Here is a 15,858-nt window from a genome sequence, read left to right as displayed (position 1 = left end):
TAGTTTGGATTTGAGACATTTTTATTTCCGCGCCAAATTCATTTGTCTTTTTTACGTTTTTTCGGGGGTTTTTTTTGGGGGGGGGAGGGGGTGCGGATATTCGCTGTCAGTGCAGCCGTGGTTCTCATTAACCCATACTCGACTTTTCCCAAAAGTAAGAACTTGACAGAGGAGAATGGCACAATGACTGGAGTCATACTTCTGCACTACAACTCCCAGCATTACTGCTGCAGTGCAGGAGATAGGAATCAGCTGGAGGAGAAAAGGGCAAGGAGCAGATAAGAAAAAGGAGGAGGAGAGGAGAGAGGTAAACATGAGGGGAATGAGGAAGAGGAGGGGATGAGGAAGAGGAGGGAGCAATCCCCTGCACCTGGGGGAGGTGGGCAGCAGGGCACAGCACAGGGCATCAGCCAGGGGGCACCATGGGCAGCAGAGAGGAGGGAAGAGGAGCAGAGGGTGGAGAGATGGAAGAACGTCATGGAGGAGGGTGGAGAGACAGGCTAGACACACACACACATACACAGAGACACTGCAGTGACAGAGCAGAGGGAGACTCCCAGACACTGCAGGGGAACCACAGGAGCTGACACTCTACTCTGCAAGGTGAGTGCTCAGGGGGCAGGGCCGGCCGTGGAGGGACAGTGCCGGCTGTGGGGCTCAGGCTGACAGTCCTGGGGGTTCAGTCCTAGTCCTGGTCAATCTGCTCCCGAGGAGACAGCACTGACCTTCACCACACAGGGACTAATGCACTGGGATCTGCTGGTGCCAGTGTGATGACCCAGGCTAGGTCCCTGCACTGGCACCATTACCAAGCACTACAGCCTTCAACTCTGGCTGCTCTGCTATTCCACCAGTCCCTGCAAGGACTGATTGCATAATATATAATACACCACCCCTGCACCTAACCCCACTACATCATTATTCAGCTCTGCTGTGTCTGCGCTCTGCTATTCCACCAGTCCCTGCAAGGACTGATTGCATAATATATAATACACCACCCCTGCACCTAACCCCACTACATCATTACTCAGCTCTGCTATTCTACTAGTCCCTGCAAGGACTGATTGCATAATATATAATACACCACCTTTGTGCCTAACCCCACTACATCATTATTCAGCTCTGCTGTGTCTGCGCTCTGCTATTCTACTAGTCCCTGCAAGGACTTATTGCATAATATATAATATACCACCCCTGCACCTAACCCCACTATCTTTATCCAGCTCTGCTATTCCACCAGTCCCTTGCAAGGACTGATTGCATAATATGACACCACCCCTGCACCTAACCCCACTACATCATTATTCAGCTCTGCTGTGTCTGCGCTCTGCTATTCCATCAGTCCCTGCAAGGACTGATTGCATAATATACCATCCTTCTCGTAACCCACTACATCTTTATCCAGCTCTGCTATTCCACCAGTCCTTGCAAGGACTGATTGTATGATGTATAATATTCCACCCCTGTACTTGCCCCATTATATCTTTACCCAGCTCTGCTATGTCTGTGCTCTGCTATTCCACCAGTCCCTGCAGCTCAAGGACTGATTGCATGATGTAAAATATACCACCCCTCACCTAACCCCACTACATCTTTATCCAGCTCTATGTCTGTGCTCTGCTATTCCAACAGTCCCTGCAGCTCAAGGACTGATTGCATGATGTAAAATATACCACCCCTCACCTAACTCCACTACATCTTTACCCAGCTCTGCTATGTCTGTGCTCTGCTATTCCACCAGTCCCTGCAGCTCAAGGACTGATTGCATGATGTAAAATATACCACCCTGCATTACCCCACTACATCTTTATCCAGCTCTGCTATTCCACCAGTCCCTGCAGCACTACAAGGACCTATATCACAGCTCCCTTCCTGCATTTATGCCCCTCTACCTCACACTACATCTTTATCTCCGGCTTTTACTAGACCCAGTATCCTATACATTCCTGCAGTTCATCAACACAACATCACAATGTTCTTGTAGTGCGCTCATCCAGCTCAGCTATAACTAGAATTTGCTGTTCTATGATCTCCCTATCCCTCCATACACTATATCCTAATTCATCCTTACCGGTACATCCCAATCTTCTCTTGTCCTCTCACTTTATTAATTGGTGACACTACACCCTCACCCTGCAGCTCTCTAGTGATCCACTCTGCTACATCTGTCTTGCTGTACCTCAAGATTGCCACTTCTGTTATGAATCGTCTTCTCACTCTGCTATTCCGTGGTGACCCTACACCCTGGCGCTGCTCTGCTATTCCGTGGTGACCCTACACCCTGGCTCTGCTCTGCTATTCCGTGATGACCCTACACCCTGGCGCTGCTCTGCTGTTCCGTGATGACTCTACACCCTGGCGCTGCTCTGCTATTCCGTGGTGACCCTACACCCTGGCTCTGCTCTGCTGTTCCGTGGTGACCCTTCACCCTGGCGCTGCTCTGCTGTTCCGTGGTGACCCTACACCCTGGCGCTGCTCTGCTGTTCCATGGTGACCCTACACCCTGGCGCCGCTCTGCTGTTCCGTGGTGACCCCACACCCTGGCGCCGCTCTGCTGTTCCGTGGTGACCCCACACCCTGGCGCCGCTCTGCTGTTCCGTGGTGACCCCACACCCTGGCGCCGCTCTGCTGTTCCGTGGTGACCCCACACCCTGGCGCCGCTCTGCTGTTCCGTGGTGACCCCACACCCTGGCGCCGCTCTGCTGTTCCGTGGTGACCCCACACCCTGGCGCCGCTCTGCTGTTCCGTGGTGACCCCACACCCTGGCGCTGCTCTGCTGTTCCGTGGTGACCCCACACCCTGGCGCTGCTCTGCTGTTCCGTGGTGACCCCACACCCTGGCGCCGCTCTGCTGTTCCGTGGTGACCCCACACCCTGGCGCTGCTCTGCTGTTCCGTGGTGACCCCACACCCTGGCGCTGCTCTGCTGTTCCGTGGTGACCCCACACCCTGGCGCTGCTCTGCTGTTCCGTGGTGACCCCACACCCTGGCGCTGCTCTGCTGTTCCGTGGTGACCCCACACCCTGGCGCCGCTCTGCTGTTCCGTGGTGACCCCACACCCTGGCGCTGCTCTGCTGTTCCGTGGTGACCCCACACCCTGGCGCTGCTCTGCTGTTCCGTGGTGACCCTACACCCTGGCGCTGTTCCGTGGTGACCCTACACCCTGGCGCTGTTCCGTGGTGACCCTACACCCTGGCACTGCTGTTCCGTGGTGACACTACACCCTGATACTAGTTACTAAATCCAGTTTGACATTCCGGCACAGTCGCATAATAAATCACTACATCCTTCTCCACCTGTCCTCTCAACTCAGCTGTATCTGCGCTCTGCTATTCCGTGGTGTCCCTACATCCTGTCCACCCCTATCATTATGGGATATCATTAGCTGTCATTGCTGCACTACAAGTCACTTGTAGACCCCACCTGGATATCACTACATCCTACTCCACCTTTTTAATTTAACTCCGCACATACTCATCTCTGCTATTTAGGATCCTGGCGACCTTGTCCTGCCAGCACTATTTAGTGTTTGCTCTGCTATTTCATACCGCACTACACCCTCGTAGTAATACTGCTCTATAATGTCCATGTAGTCTTCTCAGGTAAGGTTACAATAGACTCCTGACCATTTTTTGCTTGCTATGGGTATCTGCTATGTTTATATGCAGATGTAGCAGAGCTAAACCAGTTTGTTCTGTTCTTCATATGAAAATATAGTATCCTTGGCTGGCGTTCAATGGAAAACCGCGGATATTGTCACACCGTGCCGTAGCGAATGACGAGCTCGCCTCTGCTACATCCTAGCACACAGATCATTACATGACGGCGTCATACTGCGTGTCAGACTTGTCGTCACCCTCCATATTTCCTCTCATCATCGTAACGCGTAGAGCCTTTAATATCCCCCGTATATTTCTCAGTAACCTCCACACACATCTCAATGTCAGAGGATAACGCTGCTATTCTGCGGCGCGCACGAATAAGCGTACAACATTGTCGCACCAGCCGGCATTAACCTCTCGCACCCCCGCCATGTTATTAATTGTGATGTGTCTGCTGTTTCTGCGCCGTCGTTATGTGCAGCCTATAGCTATCATTAATATGTCCATAAAATCTTCACACTCCGCTGATCCCGGGTTCGCTGCGCTTCGTGATGTCTGGTACCCTGTCACCAATGCTTTTCCTGCGCAAGCCCCTTATACTCCAGCCCTCCGGTTGTGTTATAACCATCATCGATCGAGACCACCCCGTCACACGTATGACCTTTCAAGTCCAGTATAAGTAAGGTTCTGTGGATGCTGCAGGGTAAATGCGTTTGGGTTTTGTTTTTTTGTTTTTTTTATAAGCAGTAAATATTACCGCCATACAGGCATAGCGCATGCATAAACACGCCATATAGTAATCACATAATTGTGCAATAACATTACTTTATAGTGCTCAAGCAGTAATGCTATACAGTGCCTATATAGTATCAACATACAGAGCCTATAATACTGATATATAGTGCAGACATCTTAATGCCATAAACTGAGCACATAATATTGCTATATGGTGCTCAAATAAGGCTAAATAGATCCTAAACTATATACGGTAGTACTCATATAATAATGCCATAGAGCGCATAATAATACAATTGCTATATAGTACTCATAATACTGCCATAGAGTACATAATAATACAATAGAGTAAACATACCATTATATAATACTGCCATAGAGTGCATAATACAGTAAATATACCATTGCTAGATAGTACTCATATAATACTGGTAGAGTACATAATAATAATAATAAGAGTAAACCTAATACCATTGCTATATAATACTGCCATAGCGTGCATAATTATACAATAGAGTAAACATGCCATTGTTATATAGTACTCATATAGTACTGCCATAGAGTGCATAATAATACAATAGAGTAAACATAACAGAAGTGCCATAATACCATTGCTGCATAGTTCTCAAATAATAACGTTACATGGATCCCAAAATAGTATCACCATATAGTACTCATTTAATGCTGTCATATACTACAATTATAAAAGAGCGATACCCTGTGTCAGAGCTATAATTGTAATGCTATATACTTCCTACATGTACTGTTTCGTAAATATGATCGCTATATAGTGCTCCATAATACTACCGTATATAATGGTGCTTAAATATTAATCTTATACAGATCCCAAAATAGTATCACCATGCGGCACTTGTATAATACTGTCATATAGTACATAGAAAACAGTGCCATAATTAAACATCAATACAGTGCCTTTAAAAAAATATTGCTATACAATTCCTAAATAGCATCACCATAGAGTGACTGTAATGCTACCATATAGTGCATGTATAAAAGTGCCATACAGAGAACACATTAATGTAATAGCATTGCTATGTTGTGCTAAAATATACAGATCTCTGAATACTATCGCCAGTGATCACTTAATAGCAATGCGGTATAATGTCATGCAGTTCTCCAAATTGAATCACCATAGTGCCCATGTAGTAGTGCCATATAGTGCATACATAATGGTTCCATACCATGAACATACATGTTTAGACTTATTTTTTTGTGGTGGGTTTTGGGGTCTTTTTTCCTATTAATGGCACCTATACAAATGGGGAGCCCCATGTCGGTTCACCTGGGGCCCCCTGCGTTCATGTTTGGTAACCAGGCCCTGACAATGGCGCTCTGTAATATCCAGTCTTCAGTACTCTTAGCGGACGCAATCTCTCTGGAGGACCCTCCAAGAGCTTATCCATCACTTCAAGTGGGCACAAGCCGTCCGCCATCGCCATGCTCCCCCCATGTCGTGTCCGCGTCTCTCTCCAGCTCTCCCCCATTATCCCTGCGCTTCCTGCCCCGCAGCCATCTCTGCTATTCCTGCGCAGTGTTTATTGTGCGCTATCTAATTATCACTTGGCGAGGAACATCTGTATATCCATGTAAACAATGGTAATGGCAGCGAATGTGGGAGCGCGGCGTGCAGACTTCGCAGGCGTGCATGGACACATCGGCCTTGGATGCGTGTTTCTGCCATGTCGGTAATCACAACAAGACTGGCTGAAATAGCGGATTATGACAACGCTGTAAACAGCCATAAATCTGCTGCGGCCGAACGTCAGGGGCGATGGCCTTGTCACGTGATGTCGGGATAAATGGCCTTGTGTATTATTATTTTATTAGAAATCCTTGTCTTTTTATTCCTCCCATTTATTCTATATAGGCCTCGCTTATCAAGCCTTAGTTACCCATAGCAACCAATCAGAGATGGGCTTTTATTTCTCAAACTGCTCTGTTGAAATGAAAGCTGAGTTGTGATTGGTCGCCACAGACAACGCATGCTGTGATGGAAATATATAGTTATTAGTGTGCCTAGGCAATACTTATATAATTTTCTCACTAATCTTGACCTGTGGTGGTGGCCATATTGGTTACTGGCAAACGTTCCAGTAATACATGCAATTTGTGGACTCGTGAACCTAAAATGAGCATCCACTTTCCTGATGGTTGTGTTCCATTAGTCAGACTTATCCATCTACTTTACAGTTACCTCAAGGGCCCCGTTGATTAAAACTTTCAGAAAAACTTAACCGTTGCTATTAGCAACCAATCACTGCACAGCTTTCATTTTTACCAAAGCAGTTTAGGAATTTTAAGCTGATCTGATTGGTTGCTAAGGGGGCTTAAAGGGGTATTCCCATCTCCAAGATCCCATACCAATATGCAGTAGGTGTAATAAAATTAGCAAATCCCTCCAATTAGAATTAGATTAGTTAGAATGTAGTATAGTTCTCCTTATATAGCCATGTCTCTTACCTCATGTGCAGGGCATTACAGTATCTTGGGTATCTATGGTTACCACTATAAGCAACTGTCACTATATGAGTGAACGTAACCATGGATACCTAAGCTGCAATGCCCTGCACATGAGGTAAAAGACATGGCTATATCAGGAGAACTATACTACATTTCTAATTGGAGGTATTTGCTAATATTGTTGTATCGGGGAGGTTCACTTGCCCGCATGGGCACTGCATTAGTTGATCGGCCTAAGAAACTAAGGCTATGTGCGCACGTTGCGTAAATTCATGCAGTTACGCTGCGCTTTGTAGCGCAGCGTAACTGCATACGTCCTGCGTCCCCTGCACAGTCTATAGAGATTGTGCAGGGGCCGTGCGCACGTGGCGTTTAAGAGCGCAGCGCTTCGGCTACTGCCGAAGCGCTGCGCAAAAAGAAGTGACATGTCACTTCTTTCCTGCGCTTTGCCGGCAGCTCCTGCTCTGTCTATGGCAGGAGCTGCAGGCAGAGCGCATGGAATCGGCTTTTTTTTTTTTTTCACTACGGACATTTCTGCAGCGATTTAAAGAGCACATGTGCTCTTCAGATCGCTGCAGAAATTTCTGCAGTGAAGTACGCAACGTGCGCACATAGCCTAAGACTGCCCGATACAGCGCGGCTGCTGGCTGTGTGATACAGCGCGGCTGCTGGCTGTGTGATACAGCGCGGCTGCTGGCTGTGTGATACAGCGCGGCTGCTGGCTGTGTGATACAGCGCGGCTGCCGGCTGTGTGATACAGCGCGGCTGCTGGCTGTGTGATACAGCGCGGCTGCTGGCTGTGTGATACAGCTAGCACCTGAGCTAAATTGCTTCTCTAATCACAGCAGTGTAAATCCCTTAAATGCCGCTGCCAGTTGTGATAGCTGCATTTAAAAAGTTGAAAATAGGGTACTGATAGCAATGTCATGGTGGCTACTGAAAGTCTTCTTGTTCGCCATGTTTGTACACCCTCTGAAGTCCTGCGAGGTGGTGTGCATGGCCGGGCTTCATAGCAGACAGGTAATTTCACAATATACTTCATATTACAGTATTGAAGTGCATTGTGCAAGCTGTCACGGGGTCACGTCCCCTAGGGGACCAAGACAGAATATACAGAGACAAGAAGCCCTGAGGTCAGGGTGGGTTCCGGCTTCATAGTAAAAATTAAATAAGCAGTGCACCAATATGAAAAAAAAAATGAAGGCTTCTTTACTTACCCAAATCTGAGCAACATTCCTGCACTAAACAAGAGTTTCTCCCAGGCTCATATACAAGATATCATGAAAGTGAGTACACCCCTTACATTTTTGTAAATATTTTACAATATCTTTTCCTGGGACAGCACTGCAGATCTGACCCTGTGATACAATGTACAGTGTCAGTGCGCAGCTTGTATAACAGTGTAAATTTGGTGTAGCTCAACACACAGGCATTAATGTCTAAACAGCTGGCAACAAAAGTGAATATACCCCTAAGTGAAATGGGGCAAAATTGTGCCCAATTAACCATTTTCCCTCCCTGGTATCATGTGACTCATTAATGTTACAAGGTCTCAGGGGTGTTACATTTGGTGTTCTCTCTCACACACTCTCTCATACTGGTCACTGGAAGTTTTAACATGGTTCCTCATGGCAAAGAAATCTGAGGATCTGAAGAAAAAAAAAAAAATTGTTGCTCTACATAAAGATGGCTGGGGCTATAAGAAGATGGTCACCACCCTGATACTGAGATGCAGCACGGTGGCCAAGACCATACAGCGGTATAACAAGACAGGATCTGCTTACCATGGCCGAACACAGAAGCTGAGTGCACGTGCTGAGCATCATATCCAGAATACACGTAGGAGTGCTGCCAGCATTGCTGCAGAGGTTATAGGTTTGGGGGTCTGCCTGTCAGTGCTCAGACCATACACCACACACTGCAGAGGTAACAGGGATGAGTGGTTTTCCTGTCAGTGCTCATACCATACACTGCATCAAATTGGTCTGCATGGCTGTTGTCCCAGAAGGAAGCCTCTTCTAAAGGTGATTCACAGGAAAGCCGCATACAGTTTGTTGAAGACAAGCAGACTAAGGCCATGGATTACTGGAACCAGGTCCTGCGTTCTGATGCAATGAACGGATTTGGTTCAGATGGTTTAAAGCGTAGGTGGAGGCAACCAGATGAGGAGGTCAAAAACAAGTGTGTCCTGCCTACAGTCAGTCATGGTGGTGGGAGGGTCTTGGGTTTGGGGCTGCATGAGTGCTGTTGGCTGTGGGGGCTACAGATCATTGAAGGAACCATGAATGCCAACATGTACTGTAACATACTGAAGTAGAGCATGATCCCCTCTCTTCATATTCCAACATAATGACCCCAAACACCTCCAAGATGACCACTGCCTCGATACAGAAACTGAGGGTAAAGGTGCTGAACCATCAAGCATCTCCAGACGTAAAGCGTACGAAGCATCTGTGGGCCTCCTCAAACAGAAGGTGGAGGAGCGCAAGGTCTGTAACATCCACGATCTCCGGGATGTTGTCATAGAGGATGGAAGATGATCCAGTGGCTCCTATGAAGCTCTAGTGATCTCCATGCCCAAGAGAGTTAAGGCAATGCTGGAAAATAATGGTGACCACACAAAATATTCACACTTTGGGCACAATTTCATCATTTTCACTTAGGGGTGCACTCCCTTTTGTTGAAACATTAATGGCTGTGTTGAGTTATTTAGATGCCACCAAATTTACCCTGTTCTACAAGCTGCGCACTGACACTGTACATTGTATACAAGCTGCACACGGACACTGTACATTGCATCACAGGGTCATATCTTCAGTGTTGTCCCAGGAAAAGATATAATAAAATATTTATAAAAATGTGAGGGGTGTACTCACTTTTATGCTATCTTGTGTATATTGTTGTGCTATGTTATGTATATAATATTACAGAAAAGAAAACTTTAAAACAAATAGAAGACTGTTGATGGAAAAATAAAGTTATGGCTCTTGGAAGGTTGGGAAGAATAATGAAGAGCCCCAGATAAGCCTGGGGTCGGCCCTGCAGTTATGTATACACTGTGTGCAGAATTATTAGGCAAATGAGTATTCTGATCACATGATATTTTTATACATGTCGTCCTAATCCAAGCTGTATAGGCTGAGAGCCAAGTACCAATGAAGTAAATCCGGTGATGTGCATTTCTGTAATGAGGAGGGGTGCGGTGTAATGACATCAACACCCTATATAAGGGGGGCTTCATTATTAGGCAACTTCCTTTCATTTGGCAAAATGGGTCAGAAGAGAGATTTGACGGGCTCTGAAAAGTCCAAAATTGTGAGATGTCTTGCAGAGGGATGCAGCAGTCTTGAAATTGCCAAACGTTTGAAGCGTGATCACCGAACAATCAAGCGTTTCATGGCAAATAGCCAACAGGGTCGCAAGAAGCGTGTTGGGCAAAAAAGGCGCAAAATAACTGCCCATGAATTGAGGAAAATCAAGCGTGAAGCTGCCAAGATGCCATTTGCCACCAGTTTGGCCATATTTCAGAGCTGCAACGTTACTGGAGTATCAAAAAGCACAAGGTGCGCCATACTCAGGAACATGGCCAATATAAGGAAGGCTGAAAAACCACCACCTCTGAACAAGAAACATAAGATAAAACCTCAAGACTGGGCCAAGAAATATCTGAAGACTGATTTTTCAAAGGTTTTATGGACTGATGAAATGAGAGTGACTCTTGATGGGCAGATGGATGGGCCAGAGGCTGGATCAGTAAAGGGCAGAGAGCTCCACTCCGACTCAGACGCCAGCAAGGTGGAGGTGGGGTACTGGTATGGGCTGGTAACGTCAAAGATCAACTTGTGGGACCTTTTCGGGTTGAGGATGGAGTGAAGCTCAACTTCCAGACCTACTGCCAGTTTCTGGAAGACAACTTCTTCAAGCAGTGGTACAGGAAGAAGTTGGTATCGTTCACGAAAAACATGATTTTCATGCAGTACAATGCTCCATCACATGCATCCAACTACTCCACAGCGTGGCTGGCCAGTAAAGGTCTAAAAGATGAAAAATAATGACATGGCCCCTTTGTTCACCTGATCTGAACCCCATAGAGAACCTGTGGTCCCTCATAAACTGTGAGATCTACAGAGAGAGAAAACAGTCCACCTCTGGGAGCAGTGTCTGGAGGCTGTGGTGGCTGCTGCACGCAATGTGGATCGTAAACAGATCAAGCAATGACAGAATCTATGGATGGTCGGCTGCTGAGTGTCATCAGAAAGAAAGGGGGCTATATTGGTCACACATTATTTTGGGTTTTGTTTTTGCATGTCAGAAATGTTTATTTCTACATTTTGTGCAGTTATATTGGTTTACCTGGTGAAAATATACAAGTGAGATGGGAATATATTTGGTTTTTATTAAGTTGCCTAATAATTCTGCACAGTAATAGTTACCTGCACAAACAGAAATCCTCCTAAGATAGCCAAATCTAAAAAAAACCCCACTCCAACTGCCAAAAATATTAAGCTTTGATATTTAGGAGTCTTTTGGGTTGATTGAGAACATAGTTGTTGATCAATAATAAAAAAAACCTCTAAAATACAACTTGCCTAATAATTCTGCACACGGTGTATGATGGATACATCCGCATGGGGGGGGACATACTGCTCAGGACCAGGCCACAAATTCATGATGAAGCCTCAAGCCTCACATCTTCCAATCCTAGAAATCTGTTCCAAGATGCCTCAGGGTGACGGTCTATGATGTAGCCCCTCATTTTGAAGGCAACCGTATCGTTGCGTGCCACTCAGTTCTCACCATTTTGGGGAAGAAGGTCCCAACGCTATTCTTGGCCGTCCTCATGGCTGGAGGAACTTCTCCTTCTGTTGCCATTTGTTTGGGCATCAAACCTTGCTACATAACATGTACCCACCTATATATCTAGGACACAGGTTGGGCGTAGGTAATGTCCCCGGTGGAGCAGTTGTGTTGTCCCGATGCAGAATTAAGACCATTAAAATTATGCGCACACAAACAAGGATGTAATTATATAATAACAGGCCGTACCGCACCGCCGGACACGGGCGGCCATGCCAAACCGTGCTTCCTGAAGGGAAGTCCACAAAAAATATGCCTCGCTCTGCTTCCATGTCCGGGAGGAATATTAGTCAGATTTCGTGATTCATGACATTTTACTCATTGAGAAGACGGAGTTGTTGTAACTTGAGCAGATCTCAATGTTCTACCTCCGCTGAGCAAATGCGCAAATTACATAACAACGGTAACAGACTTTATGACCCGCGGTCGCATCTCGGGGCGGCGGGAAACAATTTCCTTAACATTTATTCTCTCATCCAAATATTGCAAAATCATGTTAATTTCTCATTTTCTCTGTGATTACCTGGTCTGAAATGTACATAACACATTATTGCCTTCACTCTGAAAAGCGTATAAATTTTAAATAATTAATTTGCATTTTATTACATGAAATAATTATTTGGTACAATAGAAAAACAGAACTTAATATTTGGCAGAAATCTTTTGTTTGCGGTTACAGAGGTCGGATGTTTCCGGTAGATCTTGACCAGGTTTGCACACACTGCAGCAGGGCTTTTGGCAGCGACTCCTCCATATAGATCTTCTCCAGATTTCTCAGGTCGCTCCTCTGTACAGATCTTCTTCTTCAGATCTTTCAGGTCGCTCCTCTGTACAGATCTTCTTCAGATCTTTCAGGTCGCTCCTCCGTACAGATCTTCTTCAGATCTTTCAGGTCGCTCCTCCGTACAGATCTTCTTCAGATCTTTCAGGTCGCTCCTCCGTACAGATCTTCTCCAGATCTTTCAGGTCGCTCCTCTGTACAGATCTTCTTCTCTAGATCTTTCAGGTTGCTCCTCCGTACAGATCTTCTTCTCCAGATCTTTCAGGTCGCTCTTCCGTACAGATCTTCTCAGGTCGCTCTTCCATACAGATCTTCTCCAGATTTCTCAGGTCGCTCCTCCGTACAGATCTTCTTCTTCAGATCTTTCAGGTCGCTCCTCTGTACAGATCTTCTTCAGATCTTTCAGGTCGCTCCTCCGTACAGATCTTCTTCAGATCTTTCAGGTCGCTCCTCCGTACAGATCTTCTTCTCTAGATCTTTCAGGTTGCTCCTCCGTACAGATCTTCTTCTTCAGATCTTTCAGGTCGCTCCTCCGTACAGATCTTCTTCTTCAGATCTTTCAGGTCGCTCCTCTGTACAGATCTTCAGATCTTTCAGGTCGCTCCTCTGTACAGATCTTCTCCAGATCTTTCAGGTTGCTCCTCCATACAGATCTTCTTCAGATCTTTCAGGTCGCTCCTCCGTACAGATCTTCTTCTTCAGATCTTTCAGGTCGCTCCTCCGTACAGATCTTCTTCTTCAGATCTTTCAGGTCGCTCCTCTGTACAGATCTTCTTCTCCAGATCTTTCAGGTTGCTCCTCTGTACAGATCTTCTTCTTCTTCTTCTTCTTCAGATCTTTCAGGTCGCTCCTCTGTACAGATCTTCTTCTTCTTCTTCTTCTTCAGATCTTTCAGGTCGCTCCTCCGTACAGATCTTCTGCAGATCTCTCAGGTCGCTCCTCTCTACAGATCTTCTTCTCCTGATCTCTCAGGTCGCTCCTCTGTACAGATCTTCTTCTTCTTCAGATCTTTCAGGTCGCTCCTCCATACAGATCTTCTTCAGATCTTTCAGGTCGCTCCTCCGTACAGATCTTCTTCTCCAGATCTTTCAGGTCGCTCCTCCGTACAGATCTTCTTCTCCAGATCTTTCAGGTCGCTCCTCCGTACAGATCTTCTTCTCCAGATCTTTCAGATTTCAGGCTGTCACTGGGCAACCTAGTTTCCGCCACGTCCAAAGGTTTTTTGTTTGTTTTTTTTTCTACTGGGTTCAGGTCTGGAGACCGGCTAGACCACTCCAGGACCTTGAAATGCTTTTTATGGAGCCACTCTTTAGTTGCCCTAGCTGTGTGTTTCAGGTCACTGTCACTCTGGAAGACCCAACCACGACTCATATTCAATGATTTTACTGAGGGAAGGAGGTTGTTGGCCACAATCTCACCATACATGACCCAATACATCCTCCCGTCAATACGGTGCAGTTATCTTGTCCCCTTTGCAGAAAAACACCCCCAAAGTATGATGTTTCCATCCCCATGCGTCATGGTTGGGACGGTGTTCTTGAGGTTGTACTCATCCTTTTTTCTTCCTCCCAACATGGCAAGGGGAGTTGATACTAAAAAGTTCTACTTTTGGTCTCATCTGACCATATGACCTTCTCTAGATCATACAGATGGTCATTGGTGAACTTCACACAGGCCTGGAGTGAGCAGGGGAACATTTCGTGCCCTGCTGGATTTTAATCCGTGACTGTGAAGTGTGACTAACGGTAATCTTTGAGACTGTGGTCCCAGCTCTCTTCAGGTAATTGACAAGGTCCTATCGTGTAGTTCTGGGCTGATTCCTGACCTTTATCTGAATCATCCTTAAGGGGTACTTTGCACGCTGCGACATCGCTACTGCGATCTCGTCGGGGTCAAATCGAAAGTGGCGCACATCCGGCGCCGGTAACTATGTCGCAACGTGTAAAGCCTAGATGCGCCTATAAACGATCGCAAAAGTGTCGTAAATCGGTGATCTGTTTAGCGTCGGTCATTTTCATAATATCGCACCAATAGGAGATACGATGTTGTTCCTCGTTCCTGCGGCAGCGCACATCACTGTGTGGGAAGCCGCAGGAGCGAGGAACATCTCCTCACCTGCCTCCACCGGCAATGCGGAAGGAAGGAGGTGGGCGGGATGTTTACGTCCCGCTCATCTCCGCCCCTCCGCTTCTATTGGCTGCCTGCCATGTGACGCCGCACGACCCGCCCCTTAGGAAGGAGGCGGGTCGCCGGCCAGAGCGACGTCGCAGGGCAGGTAAGTGCGTGTGAAGCTGCCGTATCGATAATGTTCGCTACGGCAGCTATCACAAGATATCGTATGTGCGACGGGGGCGGGTACTATCGCGCTCGGCATCGCAAGCATTGGCTAGCGATGTCGCAGCGTGCAAAGTACCCCTAACTCTCAAGACGAGATCTTGCATGGAGCCCCAGACTGAGTAAGATTGACAGTCCTCTTGTGTTTCTTCCATTTTCTAATAATTGTGCCAACAGTTGTTGCCTTCTCACCAAGCTGCTTGCCTATTGTCCCGTAGCCCATCCCAGCATTCTGCAGGTCTACAATTTTGTCCCTGGTGTCCCTAGACAGCTCTTTGGATTTGGCCATGGTGGAGAGGTTGGAGTGTGATTGATTGTGTAGACAGGTGTCTTTTTGTATACAGGTAACGCGTTCAAAGAGGTGCAATTAATACAGGTCTTTGAGAGCAGAATTCTTGGTGATAAAATACTTATTTCGTGCAATAAAATGCAAATTACTTAAAAATCATACAATGGGATTTGAAGTGTACCTATGATAAAAATTAGACCTCTCCATTCTTTGGGAAAACTTGCAAAATCAACAACGTATGAAATACTTATCCCCCACTGTCTGTATATGAGTGTTTATTTCCCTACCCATAATATATGAGCGTGGACCAATACCCAGCCTTATGCTTTCCATCCACCATACTTTTTACTGCAGTTCTGCTTATTTAGATTGGCTTCTAAATAGATGATATTTTCTGGAATATGTATTGACCTTAGCTCACTAGGTACCACCATGTAACCTATATATGCAGGAACGTTGGTCGCCCCCGCCCATGCCTCCAACCCTCCTGACGAACATCTTTGCTGCCTGAGATGGAAAGTAAAGGTTGTTTGAGGTCTGTCGAATTCCTTCCAGGGACCAGTGAATGTGATCCTTCTTTTCAGGCCTGGTCACATTTTTATAGTGTTTTTTTGCATGGCAGCCCCGTGATGCATACCTGATTCCTGGCCATATTAGCCTGTAATTAGCGGGAGCCCAGTCCACAATGAGTCCTCTCTACGGTTACTTGTAGGGTAAACCGGGGGGAATGTCGGGAGGATTTTGTGAATTGTGAAAAGAAACTTTTGAAGAAGTGTCAAGA

The 15,858-nt window shown here is 46.4% G+C and overlaps 1 protein-coding gene across 1 annotated transcript in view; it reads left to right on the top strand.

Moving 5' to 3' along the window:
- Positions 1 to 428: 428 nt before the first annotated feature.
- Positions 429 to 15,858, top strand: part of LOC142250952 (regulator of G-protein signaling 3-like) — a 72,812-nt gene continuing 57,382 nt past the window's right edge. Inside the window, exon 1 of the mRNA XM_075323295.1 lies at positions 429 to 603. The gene's annotated coding sequence lies outside the window, so the exon portion shown is untranslated. The remainder of the gene's footprint in view (positions 604 to 15,858) is intronic.

This window comes from Anomaloglossus baeobatrachus, chromosome 9, assembly GCF_048569485.1.
Source record: "Anomaloglossus baeobatrachus isolate aAnoBae1 chromosome 9, aAnoBae1.hap1, whole genome shotgun sequence".
NCBI classification, from domain to species: domain Eukaryota; kingdom Metazoa; phylum Chordata; class Amphibia; order Anura; family Aromobatidae; genus Anomaloglossus; species Anomaloglossus baeobatrachus.
Note: the sequence above shows the minus strand (reverse complement) of the source record. Positions and strands in the feature narration are given on the sequence as shown.